This window comes from Empidonax traillii, unplaced genomic scaffold (genome assembly GCF_003031625.1).
Source record: "Empidonax traillii isolate 1590-97213 ecotype Southwest subspecies unplaced genomic scaffold, ASM303162v1 scaffold29:size1973556, whole genome shotgun sequence".
NCBI lineage: Eukaryota > Metazoa > Chordata > Aves > Passeriformes > Tyrannidae > Empidonax > Empidonax traillii.
Genome location: NW_020955222.1, coordinates 1,699,945 through 1,717,374, shown reverse-complemented (window position 1 = coordinate 1,717,374; position 17,430 = coordinate 1,699,945).

The following is a 17,430-nucleotide window of genomic DNA, read 5'->3' as shown; positions in this document are numbered from 1 at the left end:
AACACCTGAAGAAAAGTACTAAGATCAGTGTTTACAGAGCCATCGTGCTGTCCACTCTTCTATATGGTTCTGAATCATGGGTCATTTACCGGCACCACTTGCGTCTCTTAGAACGCTTCCATCAGCGCTGCCTCCGTACAATCCTTAACATCCACTGGACTGACTATGTGACCAACACGTCTGTCCTTGAACAGGCAGCAGTCACGAGCATTGAGGCCATGCTGCTGAGAACACAGCTGCGCTGGGCAGAGCACGTCTCCAGGATGCAGGACCATCGCCTCCCTAAGATCGTGCTTTATGGGGAACTTGCCACTGGCTGCCGCAAGAGAGGAGGCCCGAAGAGGAGATACAAGGACTGCCTGAAACAGTCCCTCAGCCTTGGCAATATTGATCACAACCATTGGTCTACCCTGGCCTCCAATCGGGAGGCCTGGAGACACACCATCTATAACGCTGCTGCTGCTTTTGAGAACACACGCAGGATCACTCTCGAGGAGAAAAGACAGCGCAGAAAGAATCGCGTCTTGTCGATATCACCTGGAGAGTCTTTCTGCTGTATGTTCTGCAACCGGACTTGTCTATCTCGCATTGGCCTTTTTAGCCATCAGCGCGCTTGTAGCAAGCGTGGGTAGAGCCCCTCTCTAATCTTCGTTTGCGAAGCCTAGCCATGATGACTAGTTTGTCCCTGTTCTGAAGTAAGGATCTTCTATTATATTAAGGCTACTGTATTCTGATATAAAATAGTAATTTATGGTGGCAATACATGGTCCAAAGCTGATCTGTGAATCCTGACAGCTCCATCAGATCTCAGCATATGGCTTCTGTGTTGTACATTCAAGGAGGCAGGATGTGAATATATGTATTTAAAGCACAGCACTATTGTTGTCTCATGTTCTCCGATATAATGTCCTCTGGACTAATCTGAAAGAGAAGGGATGGTGCTGGCATGAGCCAACCATTCTAGGGTCCCTGCTGGAAGGCATGCTTCTATCCATAGCTACAACCAGACCTATGCTCTTTACCTTGATGCTTCACTCGCACCTGTTTTGGAAGCTGTACTAAATTAACCTAATTTCCAGTAAAGCTCAAAGAACTAAAAGCTCTGTGAAAATACTTTTCTTTGGATACTTAGGTGTTTTATTTACAGTATTTAAATATACTTAAGACATTTAGAGGCTTTACTTTAGGTGTGTACTTAAAAGCCATTGACTTCAAGTAGAGAAAAACTAAGAAAATATGTTCATCATTCTATCAAGGGCTTTAGAGTTCAATAAAATCAGATTGTTCTGATCTATTTCAAGGTAAAATCTTCAGAGAAGTCAAATCATGGTACATACAGAGCTCTTTATAATGACCTCTGAGTACTCCTCTATTCTTGGCAACCCTCTGTTGCTCTTCTTGAGACAGGAATAACTGGCCAAACATATTCTAGTTCTTCCAAGAGTAGGGCACTTCACAAGAGTCTTGATGAAGTAGAAAACTATTTAAACATGTTATTAACACTTTACAATTCAGATCAATGAACTAATCTCTACTTCTTTTGTCCCTTCTCAGAAGAGAATCCTTGCCACAGGAGTCACTTTGTGTTGATTCAGAAATTGCTCCAAAATGAGCACTTTAACTTTCTTGCTATCAATTTACCAAATCCTTAAAGATCATTCAGAGTTTGTAGTGGAAAAGTAAACCAAAATATATCCAGTGTTCTTCCACTTTTCCAGTATGCAGAAAGTAACTGGGGTGCTCCAAACTCTGAAAAGAGTAGAAGAAAAATTAACAGGCACCATTAAAACAGTTTGCATCTTGTACTGTAATGACTGAAGAAATGTATAATAAACATAGCAAAATATTTTACAGACACTTATCATGACCAAAGTCACTTGGTAAAATAGGTAAAGGGTAATTAGAGTTTGCTTCACATGTGTGTCCCCTAAAATGTAAAAATGTCTTTACATATGAACACATATAGGGTCCCTGCTGGAAGGCATGCTTCTATCCATAGCTACAAAAATAGTAACAAAACCTCTAAAAGTGAGTAAAAAATTGTCTTTATGTAGAAATAGGAAGTTATTAGATATTATATATATGTGAAAGTGATGGAAACTTTTAAGTAGGCAGAACACAATTATTTGTTTTGGAGTTCAGCCAGCAAACAGCTCCTGTGCTTTTAGACCTAAAGGAATTTTTGTGGGGATGTCTGTGTGGCAAAAGAGAAAGCTGTGCTACAGGGTAAATTCTAAAGGCATATCACTTCCAGCAACGATAGATTAGGCAGATCAGTCATATTATACAGTTTCTTTGAACTCTGTTTATGCTTATTTTTAACTCTTCCAGCATTTTGTTGCACTGGGCACAGACAAAGGGAAAAAAATCCTCTATTAATGACAGAGCATTTTTTCCTGATGAGTATTTTGTAACTATCTTTTTTGAAAAATCATAGGCTCTTATCCAGGGCTTTGGTAGGGTGGACAGACTCTTAAGGGCAAAAAATTATTGTGAAATTTCACACTCAGCATTATGTTATTTGCAATTTGCAATTCAGAGTCTTGGGAGATTGGAAAAATACAGGGGGAAAAAATTTGTATTGCAAAATGACAGGTATTAATTTGACGTTATAAAGAAAATATTTTTCACCTGGTTATGAGTGTCCACTTTCTCTTTTTGTAAAAATACATTTTTCTTTTGCTTTTCAAACACTTTCAGCTTGCATTTGAAATTTCACTAGGTGACAGAGAAAGAAACAATACAATTGCATCAGATCACATCTTGATCTTCCCATTACACATCCTTGGCATCCAGTAATGTGTCATGATCGTTTCCTACCCTGACATCTGCTCAAACTTCAAAAGATGAAAGCCATCAGACTTCTAAGAACTGATCTGCCTTCCCAGACAAACACTGTAGTATGTACCAATATTTTCCATTTCCACACATACAACCATTTTCACAAAATGACACAAAGATTATGTCATTCTGTTCAGAAATCCTATTGGTTTGCACCCTTTTCATGTAATGTATACCTCCATCTTTGGAAACATGATGCAAAATCCACAGGACACTGTGCAAAATCTCCTCCTGCACAACTGTCTTGTATGTCTCAGATACACTGACATTTCTCATGAGTCCCAAGAACTGAAAAATTAAAAAAAAAAAGTCTTACAAGGTTTCTGTATTTCTTCTTTCTAAATACACTTAGATGGTATATTTTTTTCAATACCTACCCTCTGCCAATTGTTGTTCATTTGGGCAATTCAGGATCATGAGTTTGTACCTTGAAAAGAAGGTCTGAGGTTTAGAAAAAAAACACACAGCAAACTTGAAATTTTTGGAAGAATAGTTGTCATACCTTCTGCCTTCTTCAGACCTGGTCTCTGATTCTGAACCAAAGCTTAGTAGTCCTAGGAAACAGGTAAGTGGACAACATTGCTTGGCAGGAATAAGGGTAGTTTCCAGTGTCAAAGCATGGATATATGGCATGTCTTGAAAGAAATGCCAGGCTTTTCTGTAAGAAAAACTCACAGGGCTCACCTCTTAGTTTCATATGCTCATACTTTATGACATGCTCCTGTCCTTGAAGCTCCACACAGACGATAACTGTGACAGCTGTTGCTTTAACCTGAGATATGCATAGAAAAGCTATTTTTTAATAAATACAGCTTCATCCTGCCATGAGCTCCTATTGAAATGAATGGTTTCACAGCATCAACCTTATTGAACAAAGACATTGAAAACAAATTAAAGCTCACTTGACATGGAATTCTGCAATTCCTTTTTCTCTATGCTGTGGCTGTCTAATACCTGATCATTGGTACTCAAACCTAGTATGGAATGCTGCATCAGAATCATTATTTCTAGGTGTGACCAAACTCAAAACCTTTTTGTGAGATACTGTTCTTTACATAACTTCAGGCAGAGTAGTGTTTGTCTGCTTTTGGCAAAGCTCTTTGGCATTGAGCAGGGTATCAGTTAACAGAACTCAGATAATTACCCCATTTTTAGAGATACAATGATTATATGCAAAACAGGATGCTACTTTGTTTACATTACAGCCAAAAAGAGCTTTACTTTTGCCTTCAAAAGGGACAAACTATCATCTATGCATCCACAGCAACAGCTATAAAAACAAAAACTTTTCCTGCTGTTTGAAAAACGAAAAGAGAAAGGGAGAGGAGAATAAAAAGAAAAAAAGAGATCCTCAGTAGAACCACTGACTCTTGACACTGGCTTAGTCCTGCCTGGTAGCAAAAAGTAGAACGGGAATGAGAAACAGGGTCGGATTTTTCCAAGTTTCAATGTTTCATTAACAAGCTGACCAAAACAACTATTGCCAGACTAAGGAGTCTGTAGTCTGCTTCAAAACCCTTGTTCAAATTCCTCCCCTGGTCCATGGGGTTGGATCAGGCCTTCAGAAGCCACATATGTAAAAGCCATTGTTGTTTTGGCATTTTACATTGTTTTCCTACTTGGTATCAAATTTTCAGAAATAAAGGATTAAAGATTAGGAACAATGCTCTGGAAAAATGGTTTGTACAGATGACAGGGATTGCAAATCATATCCGTGTATGCCAGAAAGCTCCTTACAGATCTCACATAAGCTGCACAGATGCAGCCTGAATCTCCAGAAAGCAGACATTCCCTGCCACAATTTTAAAAAGAGGCACTTACCAAGCCTATGTATTGTTCAATTCCTACCAACACTTCTATTTTTTTCTTGATTTCAAAAAAGATATTTTGCTCATGCCGTATTAGAATGACAATGGCATCTAAGTCAAGGCTAAGCCCATAGCAGAGTGATGAGCATCCTGTCTGAATGTGGCGTACATGTATATAGCCACAGCACAAAGCACTATTATCTTTTTACCTCCTGGTCGTTTGCTGTAATCATCAAGCAATACTTTATTCAACAGTAAAAAAGAAGTATAAAAACACTTATAGATTGAATGTTGTATTTAAAAAAAAAAAAAGAAAAAGAAAAACAAAGAAGAGAGTAAGAATTAAATCCTTTCTTGTATCTGTTGTACATTTTCTACACATACACACATGGAAGCAGATACAGGCACAAACACCAGACATTGAATAGGCTGTTTGATACTTGATCAGAATGCAGCTATTTAGATATTTGTTTGGTCTGTCTCTGGATTTTTCATTAAAAATATGTGGTTAACAGCAGCCAACCTGATTTGCATGTGTGTGTGTGTGTCTGATTTGTTCACCGCTATGCCTCCTGTGTCCTACATCTTAATCACATCCAGGCACCCGCCCCATTACATTACCAGAAAGGAAGTGATGGACATCCCTTGACTCTCTTCATGACCCTCTGATAATCCTGTTTCACACACAGGCTCCCTGCTGTATGAAACACAAAAGCTGCCACTGTAGTTCTTTACTTCCAGTCGATATTCTGACAGACTTGATCTAGCAAATTAGTATGCCGTGGTAGGGGCACGACAAAAGACCCTTTTGACACACTCTGAATCGATACAAAGGCCAACAGAGAGCCATTTCACCGTAGTTCTGTTATTTTTCCCCTTTTGATGACCCTTCTTCTCTCTTTTTTTTTTTTTTTAGCTTGTATGACCTTGTCAGATTTAAAAACATAATGTTAGAAAAGTCATCCTTGGACAGGAGAAGAAAAATCTAAACATGCAGAAATGCAAGAATACTAATGTAAAATTAAAATACAGCTAGATCCGAGAAATAGAGATTTTCTCGTGTGAATTTGTTTGTCCTTCAAACTGCTTAAATCCCTATGTGCATCCAGTGTCACAGTGTAGAATTAAACAGTGTTCTGGCCATGAATGCTGTATTGCATCCGTTTGTTATTATTCTTTCTTTCCTAAAAAGATGAACAATTTATCTTAGAATATTAAAAGTATGTATCTTAGTCATATTTCTTGGTATTAAGGAACTTGCAATAACATCAAATATTTTACAGTCAAAATAGTAGTCATATTTACTTAATTTGTAAGTGCTTATGCTGTGAAATTTAAATGAATTTATGCTGATATTTATCATACTATACAAAGAAAAATGCTTTCCAGCATGTGCCACATATATAAAAATACCCTATAAAGAACATCTTAATTTGTATCTGAAAGTTTATCTGCAGACATTTCACTTGTTCAAGATTGTGATGTATTCACAAAGAAACTACAGACTTAATTGACTTGCATGTTTAAGCAATATTTTTGCATGTATTTCTCTGCCTCTGCAAGAATTATTCATTTTCAAAACTCTGTAATTTTAATTAGGTTTATACCTTTATTATTATAATTTCTTTTATGGTGGTCCAATCTATGTAACAGATTTACATTTCAGTCTTTAGTAAACATGCATAAATGAGGATGACAAGTATTTATCTCATAACTGATACTTACACGTGGCTGTATCCAGGTACATACAGACACTAGAGCTTTCCCTCATCATAATTTTAAAGGTGTAATTATATCATAATAAGTCCTAATTCTTGTAATTTGCATGCTTTTTTGTTGTTCTGAAAGAATGATCTATCCTCTTTTATGAAAAACAAGCACTAAGATATTCCATATTTTCTTTCTCATAGTAACAAACTAAAAAATACCTGCTCAAACTCACTTTCTAAACCTAATCTTTGAATTTTAAGTCTTCAAGCTGAAAGAAAACTTAAGTCAATAAAAAATGAGACATTCCCAGCTTTAGAAAGCACTTTACTGTAGCTCACAAAGAAGTATTTTCCAAAAATACAGGTGCACAAATTACTCTTAGTGTTTGCTGTACAGTATGTACATTTGACCTCTGCTGCACTCCAAGCGTTTTTCAACACATAAACCTTGTTCTCTCAAATAGAACTACTATATAAACACAAGAGATAAAGCATATTGTGTAAGAAATTCAGGCCACTTCAGAAAACTCAGCTTGATAACAGAGACAAAATTACACTAGCAGCTTTATCTAACCCAGATTACCAGACTCTACCCCCTTCCACAAAACCCACCAAGCATAAGGTGACACATGCAGCTACCAGATGCCAGCGATCCACAAAAAACTTTTATGTTTTACACCAACTCTGATCCCCACCAAGAGAAGATTTTATTGGGAAAGGTATCACATTTCACTGAGACAGAGAACTCTGTCCCAAGATAAATATAACACAAATTTGTATGAAGCAAGAGCTACCCTTGATCTTATCATACTATACGTATGCACGTGATCTTTATGAAGTCCACATTTGCAGAGCAATAGTTTGCACTGCCATTAAGACAGAACACCGTAAGCATGTACTGCCCTTCTCTGACATATGTTAGAATTCTTCCTTCTAGGAAAAATCCCTATGGTATATGACAATTATTTTAAAAGAAGTTAGGCTAACAAGCTACAGCATGACTTCACATCATGAGCAGCAATGGATGTATGGAAGTCAGGTGTTCCTTCTTTTCCACCAGTAGACAGCCAACCAAAACAAATACAATAGTCCTCCAATTTGGTATAGTAAACTCGGCATGGTAAGTATGTGTCTCAAATAAAACACTTCTACTGGTAAAAATGACTTTTAAGAAACCTGGTTTGCAATTACATCTGCCTTTTTCTTCCCAGGCAAACCCTGTGTTTATGGGCAGCTCAAATCTGAGACTCACAGTATGACAGGTTCATTACTGGAGGTTGAAACGATCTGTAAGGAGGGAAGGAAGAAAAGCAAAAGGTGGAGGGGTTTCCCTGGAATCACTTCCTCCCAGACACGTTAGTGCACACTTTATTACAAAAAGCTAATAAGCGACTGGCTACAACCACTCCTTTTGCTTACTACTGCACCATCTTCCTCAAACTTTGTCTCTAGAGTAGTATGTCTAGATTTGTTCAGCAAGGAAGGATACTAAAATACTAGTAAATTTAAATACATCCAGGACCTTTTTGTGGAACTAATATCAGCTGCTGAGAAAGAGCAAACTTTTGCAAGGTTCAATCCTCCTGTACACCAGAAGGGAAAGGTAACATCTAGACTACCTTCTGGAAAAGTTGCCTGGCCATTATTTCTCGATGAGGGAATTGTTGGGAAGAGTTTGTTACCATGGGCCACAAGTATAAGAGGGAGTCTTGCAACACATTTACAGCACAGGTGCTGCTGAGTTCCTGGGCCTACTAGTATTCCTAGTCACTGTGTAATGGCATAGATATCATATTCTGCTCCCATAACTTAACTGATCCTAGTCTTTTCTACTTCATATTGTACTTCTTGCGTGGCTCTCAGTGTCTATTCTTCCATATTTCAGAATAAAAAGGGGCAATCTGTGTGGTTAAAAATGCATCTGTAAGTCTTACTGTAATTTATCAGGAGTTTCACTTCTCAGCAGCTCCACTCACTTCAGGACAGTCAGTTCTAATTTGTATTTGCTTGAAATCAGAGTCAGTCACTATGCATTGGCTAAACCTACTGCTTGAACATCAATTTTTAGCTTCTGCCGAGCAAACATAGACTCTATTTTGGTGTTTGTCTTCTCTTAGTCTAGTCATTGACCTCAGAGAGATCTTTATCAAAATAAAGATAGAAGGATTCAACCCAGGAAAAGTGAAACCTTTTATTTTATGTATTGGATCAAGGCAATGTGGTGTGCTACTCTCACATATATGTATTTTCAAATTAGTGTTACATATTTGTGCTTGCTGTTTGCCTCATCTAATATACTATTATTACAATTTTTTATCTGTATGTTTATATTTCAGTCCTATCTACTCCTCCTAAGCATATTGTAGTTTAACTTTAATATCATGCCTGCAAAACAGGAAAAGAAACCCTTCCAGCTTAGATCTTTCACTACTTGCAATACATTTTCCTACAGCTTCAGTAAATGAATCATGATGTTTATTTTATTCTAATCCAAGAACCTCAAGCAACTGACACAGTGTGTAGCCAGCTAAATGTCAACCTCTATTAATAGGAACATGTAAACATAATCCAATATTTCAAAAACAAACACTCAAGAACTGGTGTCTTGCTGTACCTCTAGAATCAGTTCCTCAGCTGGCATGAATCCACATGGTAGAAGCACTAAACTGTGCACATTATGTGTCTGTCTATGAGGACGGCAAAATTCAATTTTCTAGTTGACAGTGGACCCAGTGTGCTTCACTAGAGCATGTAGATGAAAGCCTCAGGCTGGCCAGATGAAAGCAGGAAGATGTACGGTCAGAGCATCTCAAAAAACATATAGTGTCCCTTCTGCCAATCACTGAGTGTGAGATTTAAGTAGAATGAAAGAATGAAATAGAATGACATAAAGTAAGGAAAGGTAAGGCAACGGTGATAATTTCTTTACAGCTTATTCAGGCACCCTTGGCTGTTTTTTTTCATCACTTATACTTCAGTTGAGTCCTTGCCATTATCTAATTGTATCAGACTAGTTTGGATACTGGTAGCAAGACTGCATTTCTGAAATTATTGCTCTGCCCTATAATGAAACAAGAAAATATCTACTTTACCTTTCTAGAGAAACTGTTGAAATTCTATCAGGAAGTGTCAGGAGACAGCATACAGTTTTTCTCCCTACACTGAATAAAAACCACACCGCTAGGCTGGCTGAATTTGCACAGATTTGTACTGCCCCTGTGCTAAATGGCAGAACAGAGTCTCTTCTCCCACCACTTAATGGCCAGAGGTGACAACATCAGAGTGTGATATCAAGTAAAAAGCTTTGTGTAAATGAGGCTTGAGAAGAAAATTGCACACCCAAAGATGAATGGAAAGAAATGGAGGAGTTTTCAGCTGAACTTGTTTGGTCAAATTAAACATTTCTTTTAAAGGATGATTTCATGAAACAATATCTTCCTACCTTCACAATATCTTCCTCTCAATTTCTGGCAAACCATATCTCCACCCTCCTCTCCCCCTAACAAAATGAAAACAAATATGCAACAGGCTTCTTGTTCACTATATCTTAAAGAGTAACAAGAGAGAGAGAGAAATCAAAGGTTTGTTTTCACATCCTCAAAAACCAGAATAATAAATAAATAAATAACCTTGAGATCCCTTTCAGGAAAAATAAACAAATCAGCATTCTTTTCAGGTCACCTTTGATTCTTCAGACTGCCTTTTGTACTGAATTGTACTTATATTCTCTTACTAATCTCCTCACATATTGCAGATTTCACAAGTGACTTGTGATGCTGAATTGCTATAGCTATTTGTACAATTCCCATGTTATTCATTGTTTACCCATTTGGTTTATCCAAATTGGAGAGAATGCACTTTTAAAGTAGTTGTCAAAGTGTGACTCATCTGGAAAGTCAGTAATTACATTTCATGAAGTAATATACCAGAACACATAGAACTCACAAGAATTGGATGAGGTATTGGGATACATGAACAAAGATTCCCACCCACCACTTTTCACAGTTCAAATAATTGTAAAACCCCTTTTTAGGTATAGAAGCAAATGCATAAATCGACCCCTTAAGTGCAAAAGAAAAAATACATTTTTCGGAATATATATATTTTTAAAAGGGCTTTCAAGGAAATATTGAAGGAAAAAAACCTACACTTTTAAGCATATTTTGAACTGTTTAATATTAAAATAGTTGCCTAAACCTTGTTCTCCTTTAGTTTTAGACTAAAACTAAACTGTATTAGAAGAATAACTTCTCTTTGCTTTTATTAAGAAAAATATCCAAATAATATGGACAGAGATTACATCAAAACAACAGAGATAGATTTAGTCCTTATCTTTTATCTAAAGCATTCACAGTTTCCATTTATAACACTTTCTTAGCTCAACAGTTCAGTAAAGTGCTAGAACATCTATCACTAGGGAGCTACACAGCCTTCCTTCCAAAAGGAAATAACAAATATATAAGCCTTTTCTTCTCATCTATGCCTTTACACACAACCTTGGTATAGGTGTGGTAACCCATTGTGTTAGTTTCAGAGATAAATAGAAAATAACAGATGTGTATTTACTCTCAAACAAAAATGATCAGTTTCATTATAGCTTGACCCAATAAACAAACAAATTGCATTTTACTGCAGTGGACTGGCAATGGCAAAGTACCTGCTCAGCTACACTATTGTTGTGACACATAATATGCACCATAGAGGAAGTGTTAATGGGTATTTAAGGAGACATGACAACCCCATTAAGTTCCCTGATAAATCTACCTTGGAATAAATGACTATCCTCATTTCATGGCTGAGTACAACAGCAAAAAAGAAGGAAAAAGAAAGTTGTAAGCTGGGACAGTATCTGTGAAGGTTATAATAAATCAGAGACTTTTTTTGTAGAGAGGTTGGAAGCCCACTGGAAATTACCAGCCTTTAATTATTTTCTTTACTATTAAAACAGAGCAGCTTTTGACAATGCAATAGTCCAAACTTCTCATCAGAGCATAACTCTTTTTGCAATTTTTCTAAGAATCACTTAAAATTTTTCAGAACTACTTGAGATACTGAATATTCTCAAGCATGCAGCATTAAAAACCTGAAGAATATAACTAAGGGTCAAGTGCTTTCCAAAAATAATAATTTTCTTTCATTCATCCCCAGTATGTTAAATCTCTCTAAACATGGTTGCATTTGTTTGTATAATTATACAGTTTTTATTTCCCAGAAGATGACCTTCCACACCTATGGGCAGTGTGTCTGTTCATATATCTACACTGATGCATCAGATCTTTAAATCTCTGCCTATCACTTGCCTATATTGTTTCTTTTCTTCTTCCTCTCTGTCCTTGAGCAATCAGGTCAATAGCTACAGCCCAGCTTGGCAGCTGTTAGAGCAAGATGTCAAATGTTGAAATATATATTCTTCCTGCAATGGCATCATGGCCTGTGGCTAGTCCTTTGTATGGATTCACTGCCAGCACCGTGGCTGTGTTCAGTGCTGAGTGCTTGCGGGTGTAGAACTGCCTGTAGGGTTATATCAAAGTCATACTATTATGTAGCTGACTATGTTGCTTTCACTCCTTAGATGGCATCATTTTCTGGCACTGATTTAGCTGCACGATATTTTCTTGTATCCATTTGTATGCTGTATGCTGTGTGCCAAATCATCTCACAACCCCCATCAACTCTTCTCTTGGAATTAATCTTGCATTATTCTATTCCCTTCTATTAGAGAAAATGTTATTAAACCTGGAATGATATAAATAAAACCAGGAGAAAAAAAATAAGCTCATTTTTAAAGGCTCATGTTTAAAAAATGAATAGGTATACTTAGAGTGTTAGTCATTGTCTTTGGACAGACACCTATTCCTTTTGTTCAAATATTTTTGACTTGGATGTATAATTAAGCAGATAATCTTGCTTTGGTCACCCAAAATGATTTATCCATCCAAATGGCTGAGGTTCACAAAGTCTAATCCTCACTTGCTAAAATTCTAGGAGCAAAACTGTTTTTGAAGTCATAAGTACTTCCAGAAGCATATTAATCATTGACAATAATCTTCACAAAAGGCATTAACATTTTAACCAAATTCCACTTCATTTTTTCAAAGAATCTAAAATTATCAGGTTATTTTCCCTCAGTCTTTCAGAAATTATATAAATATTAATAGGGCTAGAGTTTTTGTGAATTCTGTTTTGAAAAAATTTGTTTTGGAAATACCTCTGTGCCTACAAGAGTAAAAGGAAGGCTCAGTGAAATACTCAATTCACTATTGTATTTGGAAAATCTTCATACATGTGCACGAGACATTACTTGGAAATATCATAATAAGCAAGATAAATCAGTAAAAACAAAAAATCTCAATTTATTTCTATTTTGGTAAAATTCACACCTAAGTACACAGAACACCATTTCATTACTCAAACATTTTACCTATTTTAATAATTTGAACCAATGTAAAGCTTTGATGCAGAAAATTACATCATATGCTGGCACACTCTAATAAATTCGGTCATGTATTCTGTCACGTATTCTGGTGTATTTACTCCACAATGTATCAAAAAATTAATACATTTATTTTTATTAGTTATTTATACACATATTTAGTTCTGTTCTGAACTACCAGCATTCTCCCCATAGGCAATTTCACTCAGTCAAAATTTGAACCTTTGTTCTTTTAGTGGTCTGCGTGTATCCCTATGCAGAACTTGCTTTATACATCTCATTAAGAGGGGCAATAGAGGAAAACAAATGTCCAATAAGCAACTTCACTAATAATATACTAATTTAGTACCCACATGAATGTTAAAACTGCTGAAATCAACTAATTTACAAATAAAATGCAAAACATGGCAGTGAATTATTTTATTCTCTTCTAGAAGCAAAAATAGCATGGACGTTTTTATATTTCATCTCAAAATGCTACCATAGGGATCTGACCTAGATTTAAACTCGTATCTCCAGAGATGAAAGATCTCGACATTAATCTACTGTTTCTTGAACATGTGGCTTTACATACATCAAGAGGGGGGCAGTTCATGAAGTTGAACTTCAGCTGCTTATCTTTTGTTCTTCACTAAAACAGGGCAGTGAAATGATCCCTCTTCTTTCTCATCCCCTCCCCCAAAACAGGAAAAGAAAAGAAAGAAGCTTAATCCTTTCTGGTACAAATTTCCCTAATATTCAATAATCACTCTCTGTCTCCTTCCCTGTGTGAGACGTCTGGTAGCATCTGTGCCAGCATATGTTAGACATCTCTGAGTGGGTCACTACCTCATTTGGTCACCGACTCCTCTATCACCTAGAGAGACAGCAACATCCCTCCACAACACAGTGCTCCACAAGACACAGCACTGTCACGTCTTTCTCAATAAACTTGGTTCAGTACACTTTAACCCGTTCTCTGTACACTTTAACCCACTAACTGTGGTTAACCCACTCTTAACTGAATCCTTTTCACAGTGGTGTTGAGTGAAAGAAGCACTATCATGTGTATTGCTTTAAAACAAGCCCTCTGATGCTAATTTCAGACCTGTACCTGAGAGGAAAGGAAGAAAAAAATTAGATCCTTTTAGTTCACTTAATATGCTTTAAATGCTTTGTATAATACACATATAATTTGCAAATAGGTAGTATTTCAAATCTCACTTGTGATTCTCTTCTTTTAAGGTAGCACTAGGCTAATGCAAAATTTTACTTTACACTCTGGTCAGAAAAACTGTCAAATAACTGAATATGGTGTTCAACAGTCAGTTCAGCTTTATAACACAAAATATTTAAAAGGCTTTCTGTAGGTTGGCTTACCTAGAACTTAAATACTATCTAAAATGGGAATTTCTAGACCTTGAAGTATAATCTCCTAATTAGAAAAATGAAACTAAATAAACATCCTCTGAAACCATACCATATGTTGCTAAAGCTTCCTCCACTTCATTCATCATCAATTCCTCTGCACAAGAGCTGGCCTTTCACTGTACTCTGAACAAATTATCAGGCAGATTAAAGAAATGCTGATCTAGAGAACTCAGTTCTCTTCTATATGATGATATAGTATGAGATGTCTAACAAATTTTTTGAGTTATAAAAACTAACACACAGACTTGATAATGATCAAAAAGTTTTTGAAGTGCATTATGTTCATTCCATTGGGTTTAAACATAATCTATTATTATTATTATTATTATGGGCATTGTAAAACTTTCTTCCTCTCTGAAATCTCCGGATTACTAAATCTGTATTAGGAGACTGGAAATGGTGATTTCATGCATTACTTTTTTAACAAAATCATTCTTATCAGATGGCAAAAAGATTAGAAGGACTGTTCTTGGTTACTGTGATATGAGTTCAGAATCATAGCAGGATAGTTGTGAATAGAATATGGCCACAACTGTTTAAAATATATACTCCTCGTTAAGATTCAGACATTGAAGAACAGCTAAGCTCATGGGTGCCAGACTACTGCTGATTTTAGAAACCTATGACAACAGGGGTTAATCCTGGAAAACCTGATAGATCTGTATATGTAGTAGTAGCATGAATAGTGTTGCTGTAATTGCATTTTCTTTCTTTCCTGTTAGATAGAAAATAATCAATATCCAAGGAGAAGCTGAATAAGAAATTTTCAATGATTTGTAGTGCTATTTGACAGGGGTATGACTTTCTTGACTCTTAAGTCAATTGTCTAATTCAAAATTATTTCTGAACTATTTTCTAAAGTGTGCATTAAAATTTGTATGTGAAGGAACTGTCAAGCAAAGAATATTTCAAAGTGTTTTCAGGAGCATGTTTGAATAATCATGCTGAATTTCTTTTTGCTACTGAGTACCTTAATAAAGAATCAATACTGCAGCAGGCCCCATAGGAGTGAATCTCCACACAGTCTTTTACATGGTTCAGCTGACACTGAGAATATCATGTAAAGATGTGCACAAGCATTTCAGCAGACTTGTCCTCTTACTGATTAGACCTAGGGAGATATTTGATTACTGAATAGATGGGCAACATGCTTTGCCATCCCTTCCCAATTTAATTTGCGATTTTGTTACACTGTGACTGACAAGTTATCAGGGTTTTGCATTTGAAGGATAAAGTATGAGGTAGAATAAAAGAAAAAATTAGAGAATAAGAATGAAATGCCAGAGAATAGTATACTCTTACCTTTACAATTGTGGAGTACTATGGTGGCAGTAATACCTGATGAGAAGCGATTTTGAGTGAAGACATGTCCTAACTGTTTTTATAAACAGATTTGAGCAGCCATTTATCTACAAGATTTGGTTTATTTCTATGCTCTGTCCTTGCATAAATCCACACAAACTCTTCAATAGGAGTACCTGAAGACAAATTATTGGAAATTAATTTACATAGTTTTAGCTCTACTTTGTCTGCTCTACCTTTCAAGCCCTAAATTGAATATTTGTCTACACATATTGGTGTTTATAGTCCAAGAGAGTTGTGTAATCTAAAGAACTGATCAGAAAACAGCTGATGGGGTCTCAGAGTATGAAACAAAACAGAAAAAGTTTTCATTCTATAACTCTTTAAAATATCCTTCTTTTTTTCCCAAGATTGGACATACAGGAGATTATAGGTCACAACAAGGAAAATAGGGAGAGACTAATATAGGGAAGAAGGTAAGTGTTGATGTAGCTGTTTTAGTGTGATAGGAACACAAGCTGCAGCTCCTGCCTCTGACTCCGTGGGACATCAAAGACAAATAGAGGGAGATAGGATAAATGCTGATCTGGCTGAACACTGATTCCACCAAAAAAGACCTAAAAGCAGGTTGGACTAAACAGTCTCTCACCAACAGTATCTCCCTAACAGAGATGAAATGGATAAGTTTGTAGAGCTTTTTTGTGCTGAATTTCAGAATTGTGTAAATGTTCATGTGGACATAGATAAGACCTACCTGCACCTAAAAACATATTCAAATCCTTTATTGAATTTTCCTCTAGTAGTAGATCATATAGATTACCAAATTTGCATAATAATTTTCTTTTATTATTTTATTATAAAAATATATATAATGAGCAATTATTTTTTGTCAAATCTTTCAGTGCTTTTTTCCAAAAAACCCCAAGTTTCCATGTTTGAAATAGAAATATTTCTGATCTCCGTGTTAAGTTTCTGCTATAAGTAAGGATGTTGCTCTTGGTCACAAGTATATTTTCATGTATTTCAGAACTGAGATCTATCTAGGCCTTCCAAACTTCCTCTTTACTTCAGGGATAAATTAGCTCAGAAAAAATTATTTTTAGTGTAGCTTTCTAAGAAAGGGATTACTATTATGACTGCTTCCTTTTGGGGTACTGGTGTTGTAGATTTCTACCCAACGTCTGGTTTACATGCTCTGTTTTCAAGATGCTGCTCTAGAATTATGTTGTACAATAAGAAACAGAAGAGAAAAAATCCAAGAAGTAGAAAATCAAGAGCATTTTTGTTCCTCACAGTTTTTTATTAAATAATTCAATAACTGAAGAAATGTATTAGAAGTACTCATTATATCTGAAAAAAAAAAAACAAACAACTTTTAATTCCTGAGGAAGATTTTTTTTAAAAATTTACCACACTCTTATGATATACTTCAGGACAGTTTAGTATTTAATGTCCCATCTGCCTCCCAGCTGGCAGAAAAATTTTGCCTCTTTTGATTTGTACGCATTAAGAAACAGGAGTGACCACTCACTTTGTGTAATGCAACAACAATAGACACAACCTTCAAAATTAATCACTTTAAAAATGAGAGCTGGAAGGGAATTATTACATTCAAAAGAGGATTTTTTCATTTAGTATGTAACTATCAGAAAGAGTCTAATATTTATACTAAAATATAAATTTTTATAGCATATTAGTCATAATATTGGACCACTGCATGACATGACATTTATCATAGAATCATAGAATCATAGAATAGATTGGGTTGGAAAAGACCTCCAAGATCATCAAGTCCAACCCCTGATCCAACTCCAATTACTATATCATGGCACTAAGGGCCACATCCAATCTCTGCTTAAAAACCTCCAGGGATGGTGAATCCACCACCTCTCTGGGTAGGCTGTTCCAATGCTTGATTACCCTCTCT